The sequence below is a fragment of the Bubalus bubalis genome, chromosome 23 (assembly GCF_019923935.1).
Source record: "Bubalus bubalis isolate 160015118507 breed Murrah chromosome 23, NDDB_SH_1, whole genome shotgun sequence".
Taxonomy (NCBI): domain Eukaryota; kingdom Metazoa; phylum Chordata; class Mammalia; order Artiodactyla; family Bovidae; genus Bubalus; species Bubalus bubalis.
Genome location: NC_059179.1, coordinates 26,224,458 through 26,243,185, shown reverse-complemented (window position 1 = coordinate 26,243,185; position 18,728 = coordinate 26,224,458). Strand labels below are relative to the sequence as shown.

Genomic DNA, 18,728 nt, shown 5'->3' with positions numbered 1-18,728 from the left:
AGCTTTGTTCATGGTGATGCTTCCTAAAGCCCACTTGACTTCTCATTCTAGGATGTCTGGCTCTAGGTGAGTGATTACACCTCATGATTACAGATCATGATTATCTGGGCCATGAAGATCTTTTTGTATAGTTCTTCTGTGTATTCCTTCCACCTCTTCTTAATATCTTCTGCTTCTTTTAGGTCCATACTGTTTCTTTCTTTTATTATGCCCATCTTTGCATGAAATGTTCCCTTGGTATCTCTAATTTTCTTGAATAGATATCTAGTCTTTCCTAGTCTATTGTTTCTCTCTATTTCTTCACAGTGATCACTGAAGAAAACTTGCTTATCTCTCCTGGCTGTTCTTTGGAACTCTGCATTCAAATGCATATATCTTTCCTTTCCTTTTCTACTTTGCCTTTCTCTTCTCTTCTCTTCACAGGTATTTGTAAGGTCTCCTCAGACAACCATTTTGCCTTTTTGCATTTCTTTTTCCTTGGGATGGTCTTGATCACTGCCTCCTGTACAATGTCACAAACTTCAGTCCATATTTCTTCAGGCACTCTATCAGATCTCTTTACCAATTATTATTATTATTTTTTGCCTCAAAAATTACACAGACAAAGGGTGTTGTAGTTAAGAATTTTGGATGTACTCTAAGCAAAAAGGACCAGCACATGTTAACCTAATTGAAGAAATGGAAAATGTTGGCTTCTAAAAGTGACCCTGTTAAAACTGAAACAGTTTGTGTCATTCATTTGCTCAAAATGATCCAATGGCTAACACTTTCAAAGTGAAACAGAGCAGGAGAGTTTAGTATGATTGTAAAATTATACAGAATCTGGGACACCATCTCTCAAATCTCATTACCTATTCACCCCCCTTCCTTCTTACTCCATTCCATACTCATAGGTTTGCTTCTGAACTTGTCCTAGTGTGAAGTTCATCCCCTTCACATCACTCAAATATCACCTTCTCTGAGGCCTCAACTAGCTACGTAACCAAAAGTGAACCTCCACCCATAACACCTGTTACCACATTTAATTTTCTCCCAGTAGATATCACTGTCGATTTTAACCATTTACCTTGTTTATTTTGTATTTCCTACATTTGCATATCAACTTCAGAAGAGCATGGATTTTCATTAATTTATTTCACTGTTGTATCCACAGTGCTTAGAATAGTATCTGGTTTGGTTTAGTCACTAAGTCGTGTCCAACTCTTTCGACTCCATGGACTGTAGCCTGCTAAGCTCCTCTGTCCATGGAATTCTCCAGGCAAGAATACTGAAGTGGGTTGCCATTTCCTTCTCCAGAGGATCTTCCCAACCCAGGGATCGAACCTGGGTTTCTCGCACTGCAGGCAGATTCTTTACCAACTGAGCTATGAAGGAAACCCCAAAGGACACAGCAAATGTTCAGTAAGTAATTAATGAAGTAAAGAATCAAGATACAATCATGTTCCACGGAACTTCAACATAAGATGTAAATCCAGGATTCAAAAATGGCTAGGAAGCTCTTAGGAGCTTAGAAAGCTTCCCTTTATGGATTCATTGGTTCTCTTACATGATCTTCTTGTCCTCTTTCTGTGTCACTTACCTCCCAACTCTGAGGCCTCATGTTCACTGATCCAATGTGTGATTACTGAGTTTTCATTACCTCAGTTCCCACCAAGAACTCTACTAGATTCTCTCAACCTCCAAATTTCTGGAAGAGAGAATTTGATTGGCCTAGCCTGGGATAAAGTGCTCCCAGCCTCTAATGGGCAACCAATCACAGCCAAAGGAAAAGGACCATGTAGGCAAAACAAGGCTACAGGCATTCACTCTTATGGATGTGGGGGAAATGTTTATTTCTTAAGTATCAAAGTATTTTCCAAGCTCACATTCATACTCTTTTGTTATGACATAAAGAAAAGTAGCAAATAAGGACAAGTTTAACAGAAAATGGAGATGGTTCTTTCTACTCTGGCCTTGTTTAAATGCATATTCTATGTTATGAGAAAAAAATCAAATTCTTTGTAGACACACTCTGTGTGGTTCCAGTTTGAAGGAACCATAACTGTTACTGGCAAGCAATTTTGAATGTCTTGGTAGAGTGTTTTTAATCTTTAACGTATATGCCCTTTCTCCTTTGTTTTACAAAACTTTATGGACATCTCCCCCAATCATATAGTCATAATTGTATTAGCCATTGAATGGAAAAATAAATGATAAGAAACTCCTAAGATATAAGTAACATTTCAAACAATTTTGTATTTCAAAAATCACAAGAGTACCTATATATAGTTAGAAAATAACAAAGCTTCTATGTGTGGGACTTATTTGTTAGCAGATACTGTTTTACAGATCTCTCACAGTAGATCTGCTAATCCTCAAGGGCCATGGTTGATGGGTTGAGAACCATCAAGGCTATGCCTTAGAGAAGGAATGGCACCCTGCTCCAGTATTCTTGACTAGAAAATCCCGTGGGCAGAGGAGCCTTGCAGGCTACATTTCATGGGGGTTGCAAAGACTGGGACATGATTTAGTGACCAAACAACAACAAACAAGGCTATATCTACTTTATTCAGAACTTCGAATGATTTGCTCACCTCTTTAGTGAACCAATATATATGTGTATATTTACTCTTTGCTGGATACACATCGAAAAAGCAAGAGAGTTCCAGAAAAACATCTATTTCTGCTTTATTGACTATGCCAAGGCCTTTGACTGTGTGGATCACAATAAACTGTGGAAAATTCTGAAAGAGATGGGAATACCAGACCACCTGACCTGCCTCTTGAGAAACCTATATGCAGGTCAGGAAGCAATAGTTAGAACTGGACATGGAACCACAGACTGGTTCCAAATGGGAAAAGGAGTACATCAAGGCTGTATACTGTCACCCTGTTTATTTAACTTATATGCAGAGTACATCATGAGAAACGCCAGGCTCTATGAAGATTGCCAGGAGAAATATCAATAACCTCAGATATGCAGATGACACCACCCTTATGGCAGAAAATGAAGAGGAACTAGAAAGCCTCTTGAACAAAGTGAGAGACGAGAGTTAAAAAGTTGGCTTAAAGCTCAACATTCAGAAAACTAAGATCATGGCATCTGGTCCCATCACTTCATGGGAAATAGATGGGGAAACAGTGGAAACAGTGGCAGACTTTATTTTTCTGGGCTCCAAAATCACTGCAGATGGTGATTGCAGCCATGAAATTAAAAGACGCTTACTCCTTTGAAGGAAAGTTATGACCAACCTAGATAGCATATTCAAAAGCAGAGACATTACTTTGCCAACAAAGATCCATCTAGTCAAGGCTATGGTTTTTCCAGTGGTCGTGTATGGATGTGAGAGTTAGACTATAAAGAACATGAGTGCCAAAGTATTGATACTTTTGAACTGTGGTGTTGGAGAAGACTCTTGAGAGTTCCTTGGCCTGCAAGGAGATCCAACCAGTCCATCCTAAAGGAGATTGGTCCTGGGTGTTCTTTGGAAGGAATGATGCTAAAGCTGAAACTCCAGTACTTTGGCCACCTCATGCAAAGAGTTGACTCATTGGAAAAGTCTCTGATGATGGGAGGGATTGGAGGCAGGAGGAGAAGGGGACAACAGAGGATGAGATGGCTGGATGGCATCACCGACTCGATGGACGTGAGTCTGAGTGAATTCCGGGAGTTGGTGATGGACAGGGAGGCCTGGCATGCTGTGATTTATGGGGTTGCAAAGAGTCAGACACGACTGACTGACTGAACTGAACTTAACTGGGTATAATCCTAGTGGTGCATAAGAGAGTCATGGTTTTGCCTACAATGAACATGCATGATTTGCCATCAATTGCTCATTCTCTTTAGGCCCTTGGATAATGATAACTGCTTGAGCACTTACAGAATAGCAAGTTGAGTACTCATTTAGTTATTCACAGAAACTTTATGATATGGAAACTTACATTTCTGTTCTATAGACAAGAAAAGTGTGGTACAAAATTATCCAATGATTTGGCCACCTTTATAAAGCTCATAAGTGACATGGCCAGAAGTTAGAGCTCCACAATTCTCAAGGGATGCAAACAGTTATGCAGAGAATGTTTAAAAATAATACAATAATCTTAGTCTTTATAATACAGAATTTGACCAAATTTTATGGGATCTCATAGACCAGAGTGACAATCTGTCGGTCTTTGCAATAGAGACGGGCAGGGAAGGCATGACTTTAGGAGACAGAAGTGGTTTGGGTGCAGGCCCTCTCAGCAGTTTTTATGACCTTCACCAAGTATTCAACCTCTTAATGTTGCTTTTTTTTTATTAGAAAAATAGAAATAACAATACATACTTCTTTACCTTTTGTTAAGGACTTGATACATGATAAATGTCAAAAAATATGCTAGCTTTGTTTTAGAGTTATAGAACCATGTATGGAAGTTTTAATATATAAAAACAATGATTATCTTCATTATTTGTCTTTCATAATTACCTCTGAGTGTACAGAGATAAGAATTGAGTGAAGAGCCTCTTCATCTATTTCAAGAGAGTTCATTTCACTTAGGCGTCTCCAGAACAATGAGCAGTTTTGACTCACTCTATGTCATGGCTGTCTTTAGTTTGCGGGTCTGTAACACTCATAAATATCCCTTTGGCTGAGTCCCCTGGAGTCATAAGAAGTGAGGGGCTAATTTTAGGTCTTGACTACCCTATTGGCAACAAAGCCTTAATTGGCAACCAGTGTGTGTGTGAGGCTGTTTAGGAAGGAAAGAATAGGCTGCATGTGCACACTGGGGCTTAGACATTGAATCAGAGAGAACTTTCTCTGAGAATCTGGTGTTAGAGCACGTGTACTGTTCCTGTTCATCTGGCTGAAAAGAGAGGTTTATTCACAGAATAGATGAATTACTCTGTCAATTGTGACATTGCCATTGTCCCCAATGCCATCCTTTCTTACTAAATCATAATGGGTTGAACCCTGAAATGGGAGTTGGAAAGGCCTAGATTGCAGGCTCAGCTGTGGTAATTTAATTGTTTTAGGTCATTTAATGAGCTCTCTGGACTTTGTATTCTCCTTCCTAATAGAGGAAATACATATTAGAACATATTTCATGCATGCTAGTTGAAAACCTTATGGACTATAGCAAATCAGGGTGTTCATACATGGACAACTTTCTACATGCAGAAGACAGGCATGACCTAGGCACTCATTTACCTTAGCATTTTCTTGTTAATTTATTTTCTTTCATTTTCTGGTTTTGCAAGAAACAAGGGAAAGAGTTCTAAATTAATGGAGATAGGTATAGCTTGGCATAAAAATATTTTAAATATAAAATATATTGGGGATAATGAAGGGGAGGATATAGGATTTGAAGATATGGGATTTTGCTTACTGTGCTTTTTTATCATATTTGTAATTAATAGGCAAATCTTCAAAGGACATACCTAGGGCTCTAGGCTAGATGTTATAAGCAGGAAAACAGATCTCTGCCCCTTTTTTCTCTTCAAGAGACTCAGATTCCAACATTAGAAATGGAACAGAGCTTCCAAGATAAACAAGTAATATCCTCTATTAGGTGGTAATGTATCCTCAAACCCAATAAGTGAGAAGCACATTCAGTTCAGAAGTTGAGAAAGAGGGGACAAGGGAAAGAGTCTTAGTGAAGTTCAGCCCTAGAGGAAAGAAAGGATGATTCAGCTTGTCATAGATGAGAAGAGGGATGCAGTATGCCAAGTTAATGAGTAATATGAGCCAAAAGGCACAATTAGATACCCACGGCTAGACTGGAAAGCTCTTGTGATGAAATAGTCAACAATGAGAAGGAAATATGGGTATTAGTCACTTTGGGGCTGATTTTCAGCATCAGAGTAAGAGAAATTCAACTGAAAGTCAGTAAAAGTAATTTGTGGTTGTGGCTAAGGACTTGGCCTTCAGTACCAGCTATCCCCAGCTCACCCTCCTCTTCACGCTTTCCGTCCATTTAGACAAGGCTGATAGACACAGCCTGAACTTGCCTTTACGAGAATGTCAAGGCAGCTCATTGACTATTGGCCCTTCCACCAAGTCCAGCAGCTTTGCAGTTCCTTACACCACTGGGGGTGCCCTCAGGGCACTGCCTGCATCCCAGCGCTGTCCTGAATGCTTCCACGTGGCCTCAAACTCACCTTCCTAAGGCTCTTGTTGGCTAACTGGATAAAATGACTGAGCATTAATGGTTAGCAATGAATTTAAAAATGAGCGCTAGACCTTCCACACATTTAGACATTAGATGTCAGGTTTGATTCTGGTCATTGGAAGTAGTTCCTTTGCACAAATCCAAAGAGGCGATCCTAATAGTGAGAAATGCCAGGCAGGGCAGGAGAAATAAGAGAATGTACTGACTTGTTTACCTGCAGGTGATCACAACTGGCAGTCTGCTCATGCTGTCCCTCAGCTGGGAAATCTTTCTCACAGCCTCCTGTGAGAGGCTTGCCTCCCTATTAAAAACACTACTCTCTTTCCAAAGTCAACTGAAATGTCACTACCCCAGAAATGCCTTCCCCACCACCCCCTTTATAAGTGCAATGCCTAATAATAATTGAATGCTTGTTCCTCAGATTATCTTCAAGAAAACATTCTCTTATTATCTTCAATTTACAAATGAGAAAACCGAGGTTTAGTGCAGCCAAGGACATGTTCACAGTTACAGAACTAGTAAAGTGGTTAGAGACACGGGATCAAAACACTTAATGCAACCAACTATTCCATTCAAATTGTATTTATTCCTCCTCTGTGCTCCCCTAAGAATGTTGTTTGTATCTTTATTACAGTAACAAATAGCATGGTCTGCTTTGTACTATTATAAAGTGTCTACTCCACAGTTAGCCTCAATAAATTATGAACTCCTTGAGTTTAAGTGCCATACCTTATTCACCATTTTATCACCCATAGCACCTGGTGAGCACCTGATGAGAAGAATATGCTTAATAAATTTTATATGAATGATAGAAAACAAATGAGGGGAAAGTATGACAAAATGTCCTTAAAGTTATTTTTGTTTGGATTTTTTTCACTTTTACCTGGTGCAGGAGTGTGTATGTGTGTGTGTTTGTGTGTGAATTTGTATGAAGTTCAAGGAAAACATCAGTCTACATTCATGTTGAATGCCTATGGCCATGTCTCTTGTGAATCATGTGGAGGCGGTAATATAGCAGAGATGGGTACAGGAAGCCACTATTATTTTATAGAAGGAATATCTATGGGCTATATCCATAGAAATCCCGGGTAACAAAGCTAATGAAATTTCTAACATGCATCCCTAACAGAATCCCCTGCACATTCATTATTTAGTATAAATTGTATGGTGATGCTTTTTTAAAAGCTTTTCCTGCTGGCTTCAGCTTTGAGATAAAAAGCATTTCTTGCCTGGCTCTAGTAGCTCTCAGCAAGCTGTGGGGATTTTAGAGGAATTCTAGCTTCCTTTTCTTCTTCTCGAGTGGTAAGGACTAGTCAGATAACATTTTCATGATGGAAACATGTCCTGATCGAGGATCAAGAGATCAGTGCCCTTCTTTAAAACTCAGTGAAGGAAAATAATCTTGAAAGGATGTCTCAAGTCTTTCCTTGGTCCCCATTGCCAATCCTGACAGACATTCACTTTGTAGGATCAAACCCTGAACCAGATATGATTTGGCAGCCTCTGGACTGGATGCTAAGTTTATCTCACAACATCTTCAGCTGGAAAATTATTCTGAATTATTTTTAAAAAGTGTAATGCCCCCTCTTCCACTCAGAGCTCTCTGATTCATCTTTCTTAAAAAGAATAGCAATAGGCTTAGCAATAGATTGCAAGTTCTCAGATGAGTTGTGACCACACTTTATTTCTTTTAAGGAGGTAAACAATGCACCAAATGTATGTCACCTTTCAGAGAGGCAAAAATGAAGGCCAAAATCGATTTTTGTATTACTACTACACTCTGCCTCTGTCCAGTTCAGACCCAGGCATCTTTGATATGTATCATAGGTTAAAAAGCAACAGGGAGATGGTTGAGTACATAGGATCTAATAAGGTCAGACAACTTGGATAAAGTCTTTGCTCTGCAGTGTACTAACTCTGTAACATTCAACAGTTTCCTGACTTGAGTTTACTTTTATAAAATGAGTATACAGGACTTCCCCGGTGGTCGAGAATCTGTCTGCCAAGGCAGAGCACATGGGTTCAATCTGTGGTGTGGGAAGATTCCACATGCCACAGGGCAACAAGGCCTGTGTGCCAGGCACCACTACTGAGCCCATGAGCCACAGCTTACTGAAGCCCATGCACCCTAGAGCCTGTGTTCTGCAGTAAGAGATACCACCTTGCACACTGCAGCTAGAGAGCAGCCCTCATTCTCCACAACTAGAGAAAGTTGTAGACAAAGTAGTCTGTAAGTAGCAAAGAAAACACAGTGTACTCAAAAAAATAAATAAATAAAAATTGCAAAAAATAATAAAATGGGTGTACAATAGTACCTGGCTCATGCTGTGATTGTGGGGATTAAAAGCAATGATAACAATAAAGCACTTAGCATAATAATTGTTATGCAATTTTGAGTTGTCTCATAGTGTTTTTATTATAATAATCAAGGTTTTCCCATTACCATTCAAGGTGAAAAGGCAGAACAGACTGGATTCAAGTCCTCATTTTACCATGCAGCAGACGTGTACGCTCAGGCACATTCGTTGATATCTCAGTTTCTTATCTTCTCATCTTTAAAACTAGGCTAATCACAGTAACTTTGTTGGTTAGTTATAAGCATTAAATACTAATGCAAGTAAAACACTTAGTGCAAAGTCTGATTTATAATACTGCACTTAATAAATATTATCATTAAAATTTATTAGGAATATGAGTATGATTATTATTGCTGTTGATATAACCAATTGTATGCTTTTGGAACAAGAACAGACATCTCTGTAGCATCTTTGTCTAGCTTTCCTTAACCACTCAAGTGGTTTTAGCCAATCCCAGTGCTGAGTTCCTAAAGCAACACATCAGGTGGCATTACTCTGCCACTGGGAAAAAGATGCCACTTTGCCAGTAGGGTAGTCAATCTTTTGATTGAAAAGAATATTTTTTTTTTAATTTTATTTTATTTTTAAACTTAACATAACTGTATTAGATTTGCCAAATATCAAAATGAATCCGCCACAGAGGGAGAGGGAGAGGGTGGGAAGATTTGGGAGAATGGCATTGAAACATGAAAAGAATATTTTCATGGGCATTCACAACTACATTTCTCAGTCCTGACTTGTTCTCTCTTCTCTCTTCCTCTGTCTCTATCATAGATTGGGTACATAGATATTTATTATTAATAGGAACTTTGATACTAGGTTTAAGTAATCCCTGTTTATCTTTCCTTCAAAGAGCTCGCAGTTTCTCTGAGTCTTGCTGGGAAGGAATAGGCCCCCAACTCTGACTATAGCCTACAGAGGCAGACATCTCTTGTTTATTACATACCACTTAGAATTAGAGAGGAAAGAGACATTTGCACTCATTTGCTCTGTTTGCTCATACTCTGCTCCTCAGCAAGCAAATGTCTTGAAACCCTGACTCCCAATATGCTTACCCACATACAAGCTTCTTTTCTTAAACACCCTCTTCCTGGAAGCTATGGCAAAATGGTTTTCTGCTTTACCTCCTGCCTCTGACTGTTCCTTCTCAGTCTCTTTTGTGAGCTCCTGTTTCTCATCCTTATGAGAGATCTTTGAAGATCTACTTTTTTTCTTTATGAGTGTTATGCTTCTTCCAGGGTTCCTGATCTCCATAAATAGGTCCATCCATTTCCTTAAGCCAGTAACCTCGGCAGCCTCCTTAAAGTCTTATTCTTCTTACTCAAAAATGACCCCTTCTCCCACCAAGAAACCACTAAATTCTGTTGATTTTACAGTCGTTGTCATTTCTTGACTCCATATACGTTTCTTTTCCCTATTTCTATTATCCTACTTCGGGTCATCATGTCACTTGAATCACTGCAATAGCTTCTTTATTGATTCTGCTATTGCTGAACTTGCTTCACATCCTTCAAAATCATTCTCCATAGTATAGCTAAGGTGATCTTCCTAGAACTTAACTGTGATTGTGACAGAGCAACACTTAAGACCTGCTGATGCTTTCCACACCTCTCTAAACTTGATCTATCTCCAGCCTCCAGGTTCCCACAGTTATGGATGATGTCAAGAACTCGGCATACATCTAGGGTCTCCTGTTTCCATACATGCTATTTGCTCACCTTTTAAAATCTCCCTTTCCTCGCTTTTATACACAATTTAAGTAACTTCTCATCCTGCTAGTTTGGGTGCAGAAGTTGCTTCCTCCAGAACGCTTTTCCCATACATCTAAGTTTGGATATTATAACTCCATTATGTGCTCAGTGACTTGCCTCACTTCATCTGCTTTGTCACTGTTGATTCACTTTCTGTGTTCTTCACTACACAAATATTCATGACCGACAGCAAAGAGGACCTGTTATCATTCATGCTCATATATGTGTTCCCAGCATTGGACTGGGTCCTGCTTAGTAATGAAGGGAACTAGGGAGGGAAGAAGGAGAAATGGCAGAAGAAACCAAAGATGAAGGCAAGGATGCTATAACATCATCTGAGCATAAGACTATCTCCAGGGAAATAACTTACTGATATCTAAGCGAATTTATGCCTGTAAATTCATTGCTGTTTAGTTTATTTTATCATGGCCATGTTTTACTTTTTTTGTCCCTTCTTGTGTTTAATTGCCTACTGAACTCTTTCCTCCAAACAAATAAGTAGATTTGCAGTTGAATAAAGTTGAAATTTCAAGCATACCTGTAAACAACATTAAATACCCTTCTGTTGATAGAAAATAACACAAAACTTTCCCCCTCATATTTTTTTTGATTCTTTACTCAATGCAACAGAACTGTCCAAACTCTGAATCATGTGTTCCAATTATCCTGTGCTTGAAATTCAAAAAGCACTAACTTCTGCCAGTTAAACGGTAATTATATCTTATTAGTGTTAAGTATCTTAACTTTGAATCACTGTTTTTTAAGTCCCTAATTATAAAGTTGAGAAAGGAAAAAAAAATTAGCTAACAAAAAACTGACAACAAGGTGAATTTGAATTCAGGCAGCCTCCAGAAACTGAAAAAAGATCACTGAAAAGATGATCATTGACCCAAGTTAGTAGTTTCAGTGTACCTAACTGAAAAATAGGTTATGGCTGATAATGACAATTCTGATGATGACAATGAATGTGATGACATTAATGATGAGGATAATTCATATTTTGTAAACTCCTGTAGTATGCCAGGCAGGTTGATAATCCTTTTTACATGGGTCATTTTATCTCTTTATTGTGGTAAGCCCAAAGGAGATATACTATTAGTATTATTATCATTTCTATTTTATGGGTGAGAAAACTGAGGATTAAATTGTTAACTAGTTTGCCAAAGATCCCGTAGCTAATTGATGGGTAGACCAGAATTAAAATTCAGGCTATTCAACTCAAAATATCTTCTGTTTAACCTCAGGCCAAGAAAACCTCTCTCAGAGTGAGTTTAATACTGGTGGAGTCTGAATCTGTTAGGTTTGCAGAGTTTAGCAGACAGTAAATTACTTATTTCCTTTTCTGGTATTTTGCTCACTATTAGAATTTATTATAAGACTTCAGCACTGGGTTGGATCAGGGGAAGAAATTACAGTTTCTAGTCATTGTCTTTCTTATTTCAAAAAATTAGAACTCTGCATTTAAAAATTCAAGAAAAATCTTTTCAAAAAGGTATTTTTCAAATGCTCTTGATAACACATGATAAACACTGAGACTTTTAAAATACAAATACTTAGAGATAATTTGATTTTACCTACAAATACTTACTTTGTTTCAGCAAAGTCAGAATTTCTCATCAGTTTTCTATAAATTATAAAACCTCTTTATGCCTCCATATTCTGAATTGTATAATACAATAATCTTATCAAACTCAGGGTGTTATTATAAATGCAAGCTGATATAATTTAAGTAAAGCATTTAGCACATGCCTAGAACAGAGCAGGTGCTCAGTAAAAGCCAACTTTTTATTACTGGAGTTTACAGATTAGAAACTCCTTTTGCAATTGACTCTGTGTGTGTGTTAGTCATTCAATCGTATCTGACTCTTCTCAACACCATGGACTATAGCCCTCCAGGCTCCTCTGTCCATAGGATTCTCCAGGCAAGAATAAAGAGAGGGTAGCCACTCCCTTCTCCAGGGGATCTTCCGGACCCAGGGATGGAACCTACAACTCCTTAATTGCAGGCAGATCCTTTACCACTTGAGCCACTAAGGGAGTCCATGACTGACTCTACATAGATTCAAACACTCTTTAAGTTGGTTTCAAAGGCAGAGAACAGCTTGTTGATAAATTCCTTTTGATGGCTTATTGTATATCTCAACAAACCACATCCTATTTGTTTCCCTAAAAGATTCATAGCTTTAAGCTAAGGGTAACTCTGGCTTTGCTTTTCCAGTTTCTAATTAACTATAAAGGTCTACTTTTCCTGTCACCTGCCTTGCTTATTCACCCACATGGCAGAGAACAGAAAGCTATAAGTAGATAAGTTTCTACAGCAGCAGTGTGAGTTCCATGACAATTTTTTAAATTAGGTTTCCCAGTCATCCTTTTTTTTAATGACTTTTCTGCCATAGGGTGCATATCTATTTTCTATGCTTAATGTGTATAGGACAAATGCACACACACATATACATAAGCATAGCTTTTGCCATTTGGGATGCTCTGTGGGAGCGAGTTTCAACTGTTTTCATCAGAAATTTTAATCTATGACTCTGGACATTGCTAATTGAAGCTTGGCTTCCTTGTCACACCATCTCTACATAGATTTGGGATAGTTCCAAAGTTAGAAGCTCTGGTAGAGGTAGTAACACTCACCAACCTTCTTCCTCCAGTTGGCATATTCTGTCACTAGTTCTGGATGGCATGCTGAAAGACTGGTGACGTGACACTATCAGGGTGACCCAGTGGAAGTTCATGCTCAAGCCTTCCCAGTCTCATTCTACCTGCAACATTGACAGACAAGGTCATGAGTCCCGGATGGTGCCACTCTTAGATGGAATGTTTAATCCAACTGAATACTTGAGTCACCACGAGGAGATCTGCTTGCTACTACGATGGACTCAGTGAGAAAGAGTTATATAGAAATAAATCTTTGATTAGTTTATCAGGTGATTTGGTGGATTTTGCTACTTTAACATAACCTCTCTTCTCCTAAGTAAAATGAAGAATATCAGCCTTCTAGCTTACAAATCCTAGAGCGAGAGAATATTTTCCCCAATAGTTTCAGCAACATCTTGGATAGTCCTGTTTGAGTCAAAGACCACTCCTGAACCATCACTGTGCCCACTGTGATTGATTGATTTAACTGGCTAGTCCTCTCCTGTGTAATGACCTACAACCTAGATGGAGATGAAAGAGTGTCATACACAACATCATCACCTGGATTGAAAGTGACTACTATGGAATGATGGAAGAATGGCTCTCCAAAGTACACTGTATTTATACAGCAGGGTGTTGATAGCTTCTGAGACCCATCTCTTGCTGACATGTAGTCATCTTGCTATATAATAAGTGTTGTTGAGAAAGTCATACATTTGCTTCTCTCAAGTGCTTAAATGACAGACAGTTTGAGCTTTTTACTTTTGTTGTCATCAAACACTTTACTGAGAAAGTGAACCCACATGGTTGGGAGTTAAGAAATCTGAGAAAATCTGAGTTAGATCTACTAATATATTTCCTTCCAGCAGCTCTATGCAATGTCTCACCTCCAATTCAATTCAACAAACCCACATAGCGACTTTGGTAACTAAAATATATAGTGCTCAGAGATGGGGAAGCATCACTACAAACAAAGCTAGTGGAGGTTATGGAATTCCAGTTGAGCTATTTCAAATCCTGAAAGACAATGCTGTGAAAGTGCTGCACTCAATATGCCAGCAAATTTGGAAAACTCAGCAGTGGCCATAGGATTGGTAAAGGTCAGTTTTCATTCCAATCCCAAAGAAAGGCAATGCCAAAGAATGCTCAAACTACTGTACAATTGCAATCATCTCACACCCTAGTAAAGTAATGCTCAAAATTCTCCAAGCCAGGCTTCAGCAATATGTGAACCATGAACTTCCAGATGTTCAAGCTGGTTTCAGAAAAGGCAGAGGAACCAGATATCAAATTGCCAACATCTGCTGGATCATAGAAAAAGTAAGAGAGTTCCCCCCCAAAAAAATCTATTTCTGCTTTATTGACTATGTCAAAGCCTTTGACTATGTGGATCACAAAAAAACTGTGAAAAACTCTGAAAGAGATGGGAATACCAGACCACCTGACCTGCCTCTTGAGAAACCTGTATGCAGGTCAGGAAGCAACAGTTAGAACTGGACATGGAACAAGAGACTTGTTCCAAATAGAAAAAGGAGTTCGTCAAGGCTGTACTGTCACCCTGCTTATTTAACTTCTATGCAGAATACATCATGAGAAACGCTGGGCTAAAAGAAGCATAAGCTGGAATCAAGATTGCCTGAAGGAATATCAATAACCTCAGATATGCAGATGACACCACCCTTACAGCAGAAAGTGAAGAAGAACTAAAGAGCCTCTTGATGAAAGTGAAAGAGGACAGTGAAAAACTTGGCTTAAAGCTCAACATTCAGAAAATGAAGATCATGGCATCTGGTCCCATCACTTCATGGCAAATAGATGGAGAAACAGTGGAAACAGTAGCTGACTTTATTTTCTTGGGCTCCAAAATCACTGCAGATGGTGATTGCAGCCATGAAATTAAAAGATGCTTACTCCTTGGAAGAAAAGTTATGACCAACCTATATAGCATATTAAAAAGCAGAGACATTACTTTGTCAACAAATGTCCATCTAGTCAAGGCTATGGTTTTTCCAGTAGTCATGTATGGATGTGAGAGTTGGACTATAAAGAAAGCTGAGTGGTGAAGAATTGATGCTTTTGAACTGTGGTGTTGGAGAAGACTCTTGAGAGTCCCTTGGACTGCAAGGAGGTTCAACCAGTCCATCCTAAAGGAGGTCAGTCCTGGGTATTCATTGGAAGGACTGATGTTGAAGCTGAAACTCTAGTACTTTGGCCACCTGATGTGAAGAGCTGACTCATTTGAAAAGACCCTGTTGCTAGGAAAGATTGGGGGCAGGAGGAGAAGGGGAGGACAGAGGAAGAGATGGTTGGATGGCATCACCGACTCAATGGACATGAGTTTGGGTAAACTCTGGGAGTTGGTGATGGGCAGGAAGGCCTGGTGTGCTGTGGTTCATGGGGTCGCAACAAGTCGGACATGACCGAGTGACTGAACTGAACCGAACTTATGGGGAGGTTACAAGCTAGTGGGACAGTCTGTTCAGTCTAAGTGGGATCTGGAACAAGGTGTACATGTAATTTTCAAAAGAAGGAAAAACTGAAAGGAAAAAAAACGGCAGTCAGAATAGACCTTGACTGATTATGAGGATGCCTATTATTAGAAGATGAATGAAATGGCATTCCAACCTCAGAGACCAGTGTGAAGAAAGAAGTGAAAATTTGTGTGGTTGCTGGAATGATAACATAACAGTTTGGGAGTCTGCAAGTATGGTCCTAGAAGGAAACAAAAAACAGGCAAAATTCACCCAAGTAAAATTAAGATTGAGTTAACTCTATTTAACAAGACTCTTAAGAGTCCCTTGGACAGCACGGAGAAACCAACCCTGACTATTTATTGGAAGAACTGATGTTCAAGCTGAAGCTCCAATACTGTGGCCACCTCATGCAAAGAGCCAACATATTGGAAAAGAAGCTGCTGATTCTGGGAAAGATTGAAGGCAGGTGGAGAAAAGGATGACAGAGGATAAGATGGTTGGATGGTACCACCGATTCAATGGACATGAGTTTGAGCAAACTCCGGGAGATTGTGAAGGACAGAGAAACCTGGTGTGCTGTATTCCTTGGGGGTGCAAAGAGTTGGGCATGACTGAGTGACTGAACAACAACAGCCATGATTCATGAATTGGATAGGATCCAACCCAGCAAATAGAAAAGGGGATGGAAGCGGTGACTCAGGTGGGTTACCTCATTACTGCTAACCAGGAAATTCCAGACTGACTGGGTTAACACTGTATTCTTGGTAGAAGGTGAAGTTTGCACTTATGTTAGGTATTAAGTATTGGTTTGCTAATATGGTGCTCAGCACAAGTAACTTAATTCAGGTCCTACAGTTTCTTTCAACAGGCTAAAAGTATAATTAAAGAGAGTCTACTGGGGATTTTGCAAGCCATTTGGAAGGGTTACATGAAATTATAGAACATGCCATGACAGAAATAGTAGGAAGCAATTAAGACAGGAGGAGGCAAGGGGAAAAAAAACCTGATAGGAATTTTGGCCTTTGGGAGAGAAATAACCCCATTGCCAACACAGCCTAACAGAAACAGACAGTTCATGGAACAATGACCCTAGCCTCCAGTACTCTGATATTTCTTTGCTGGCCAAACCCACTTGGAAGCTCAGGTAGGGTCACCTGTATAGATCAGAATCCTGGGTCCTGTGTATGCCCAGCAGTGGGATTGCTGGGTCATAAGGCAGTTCCATTTCCAGTTTTTTAAGGAAACTCCACACTGTTCTCCATAGTGGCTATACTAATTTGCATTCCCACCAACAGTGTAAGAGGGTTCCCTTTTCTCCACACCCTCTCCAGCATTTATTGCTCATAGACTTTTGGATCGCAGCCATTCTGACTGGCGTGAAATGGTACCTCAGAGTGGTTTTGATTTGCATTTCTCTGATAATGAGTGATGTTGAGCATCTTTTCATGTGTTTGTTACCCATCTGTATATCTTCTTGGGAGAAAATGTCTGTTTAGTTCTTTGGCCCAGTTTTTGATTGGGTCGTTTATTTTTCTGGAATTGAGCTGTAGGAGTTGCCTGTATATTTTTGAGATTAGTTGTTTGTCAGTTGCTTCATTTGCTATTATTTTCTCCCATTCTGAAGGCTGCCTTTTCACCTTGCTTATAGTTCCCTTTGTTGTGCAGAAGCTTTTAAATTTAATTAGGTCCCATTTGTTTATTTTTGCTTTTATTTCCAATATTCTGGGAGGTGGGTCATAGAGGATCCTGCTGTGATGTATGTCAGAGAGTGTTTTGCCTATGTTCTCCTCTAGGCCACTGCTGGGCATACACACTGAGGAAACCAGAAGGGAAAGAGACACATGTAACGTAATGTTCATCGCAGCACTGTTTATAATAGCCAGGACATGGAAGCAACCTAGATGTCCATCAGCAGATGAATGGATAAGAAAGCTGTGATACATATACACAATGGAGTATTACTCAGCCATTAAAAAGAATACATTTGAATCAGTTCTAATGAGGTGGATGAAACTGGAGCCTATTATACAGAGTGAAGTAAGCCAGAAAGAAAAACACCAATATAGTACACTAATGCATATATATGGAATTTAGAAAGATGGTAACGATAACCCTGTATGTGAGACAGCAAAAGAGACACAGATGTATATAACAGTCTTTTGGACTCTGTGGAAGAGGGAGAGGGTGGGATTATTTGGGAGAATGGCATTGAAACATGTATAATATCATATAAGAAACGAATCGCCAGTCCCGGTTTGATGCAAGATACAGGATGCTTGGGGCTGGTGCACTGGGATGACCCAGAGGGATGGTACAGGGAGGGAGGATGGAGGGGGTTCAGGATGGGGAACATGTGTACACCCGTGGTGGATTCATGTTGATGTATGGCAAAACCAATACAATATTGTAAAGTAATTAACCTCCAATTAAAATAAATAAATTTTTAAAAGTAAATAAATAAAATTCCTATTGAATTACAAAAAAAAAAAAGAATCCTGGGTCCTGAAGTGGGATGGAATGATGGAGATGTTCACGAATGAGAATGAATTGCAACACACATAAAGACAGGGGTGGAGTAAGAGATGAGCCTTAAAAGGTAGTTGGTGGCAAGAAAATGATAGGGAGCAACCTAACTATTATGAAAAGGAGGCATTCTAGATTTTAATAATTCTGTAAAAGTACAAGACACATATTACATACAGTATTTCTGAAAAGCTCTCTTATATTACTCTTATCTCAAATATTACCAGTTGGTAGCTCAGCTGATAAAGAATCCACCTGCAATGCAGGAGACCCTGGTTTGATTCCTGGGTCAGGAAGATCCCCTGGAAAAGGGATAGGCTACCCACTCTAGTATTCACAGGCTTCCCTGGTGGCTCAGCTGGTAAAGAATCTGCCTGCAACGCGGGAGACCTGGGTTTGATCTCTGGGTTGGGAAGAGCCCCTGGAGGAGGGCATGGTAACCCACTCCAGTATTCTTGCCTGGAGAATCCCCATGGACAGAGGAGCCTAGTGGACTACAATCCATGGGGTTGCAAAGAGTAGGACACAACTGAGAGACTAAACACAGCACAGCACACATTAAAAACAGACTCAAAAGTTAGATAATAACTCAAGTTAATTTGGTGTTTATAAGAAAGCATTTCTTAGGTTTTTTAATACATTAATGTACACTGTGAATGTGAAAAAGCAAAATATAATAATGCAGTATTTCCAAAATATATTTAGCCATGAAAATTTTTAAATAAAACAGAGTTCAGTAGAGCCAACTGAAGAATTACAACTTGGTACAACCTCATTTTTTCTGTTTTATGATATATTTTATACTCAAGGTCCAGCACTTTGGCCACCTTATACAAAGAGCTGACTGGAAAAGA

At 39.3% G+C, this 18,728-nt stretch overlaps 1 long non-coding RNA gene across 9 annotated transcripts in view; it reads right to left on the bottom strand.

The window, feature by feature from the left end:
* Positions 1-18,728, bottom strand: part of LOC123465304 — a 410,488-nt gene that overhangs the window by 218,457 nt on the left and 173,303 nt on the right. For 8 of the 9 annotated variants that reach the window (XR_006640503.1, XR_006640504.1, XR_006640511.1 and 5 more), the window contains one exon: positions 12,879-13,002. This is a non-coding gene — a long non-coding RNA (uncharacterized LOC123465304). Of the gene's footprint in view, positions 1-12,874; positions 13,003-18,728 lie in introns of all 9 variants that reach the window. The other variant, XR_006640506.1, reaches the window with a different exon arrangement.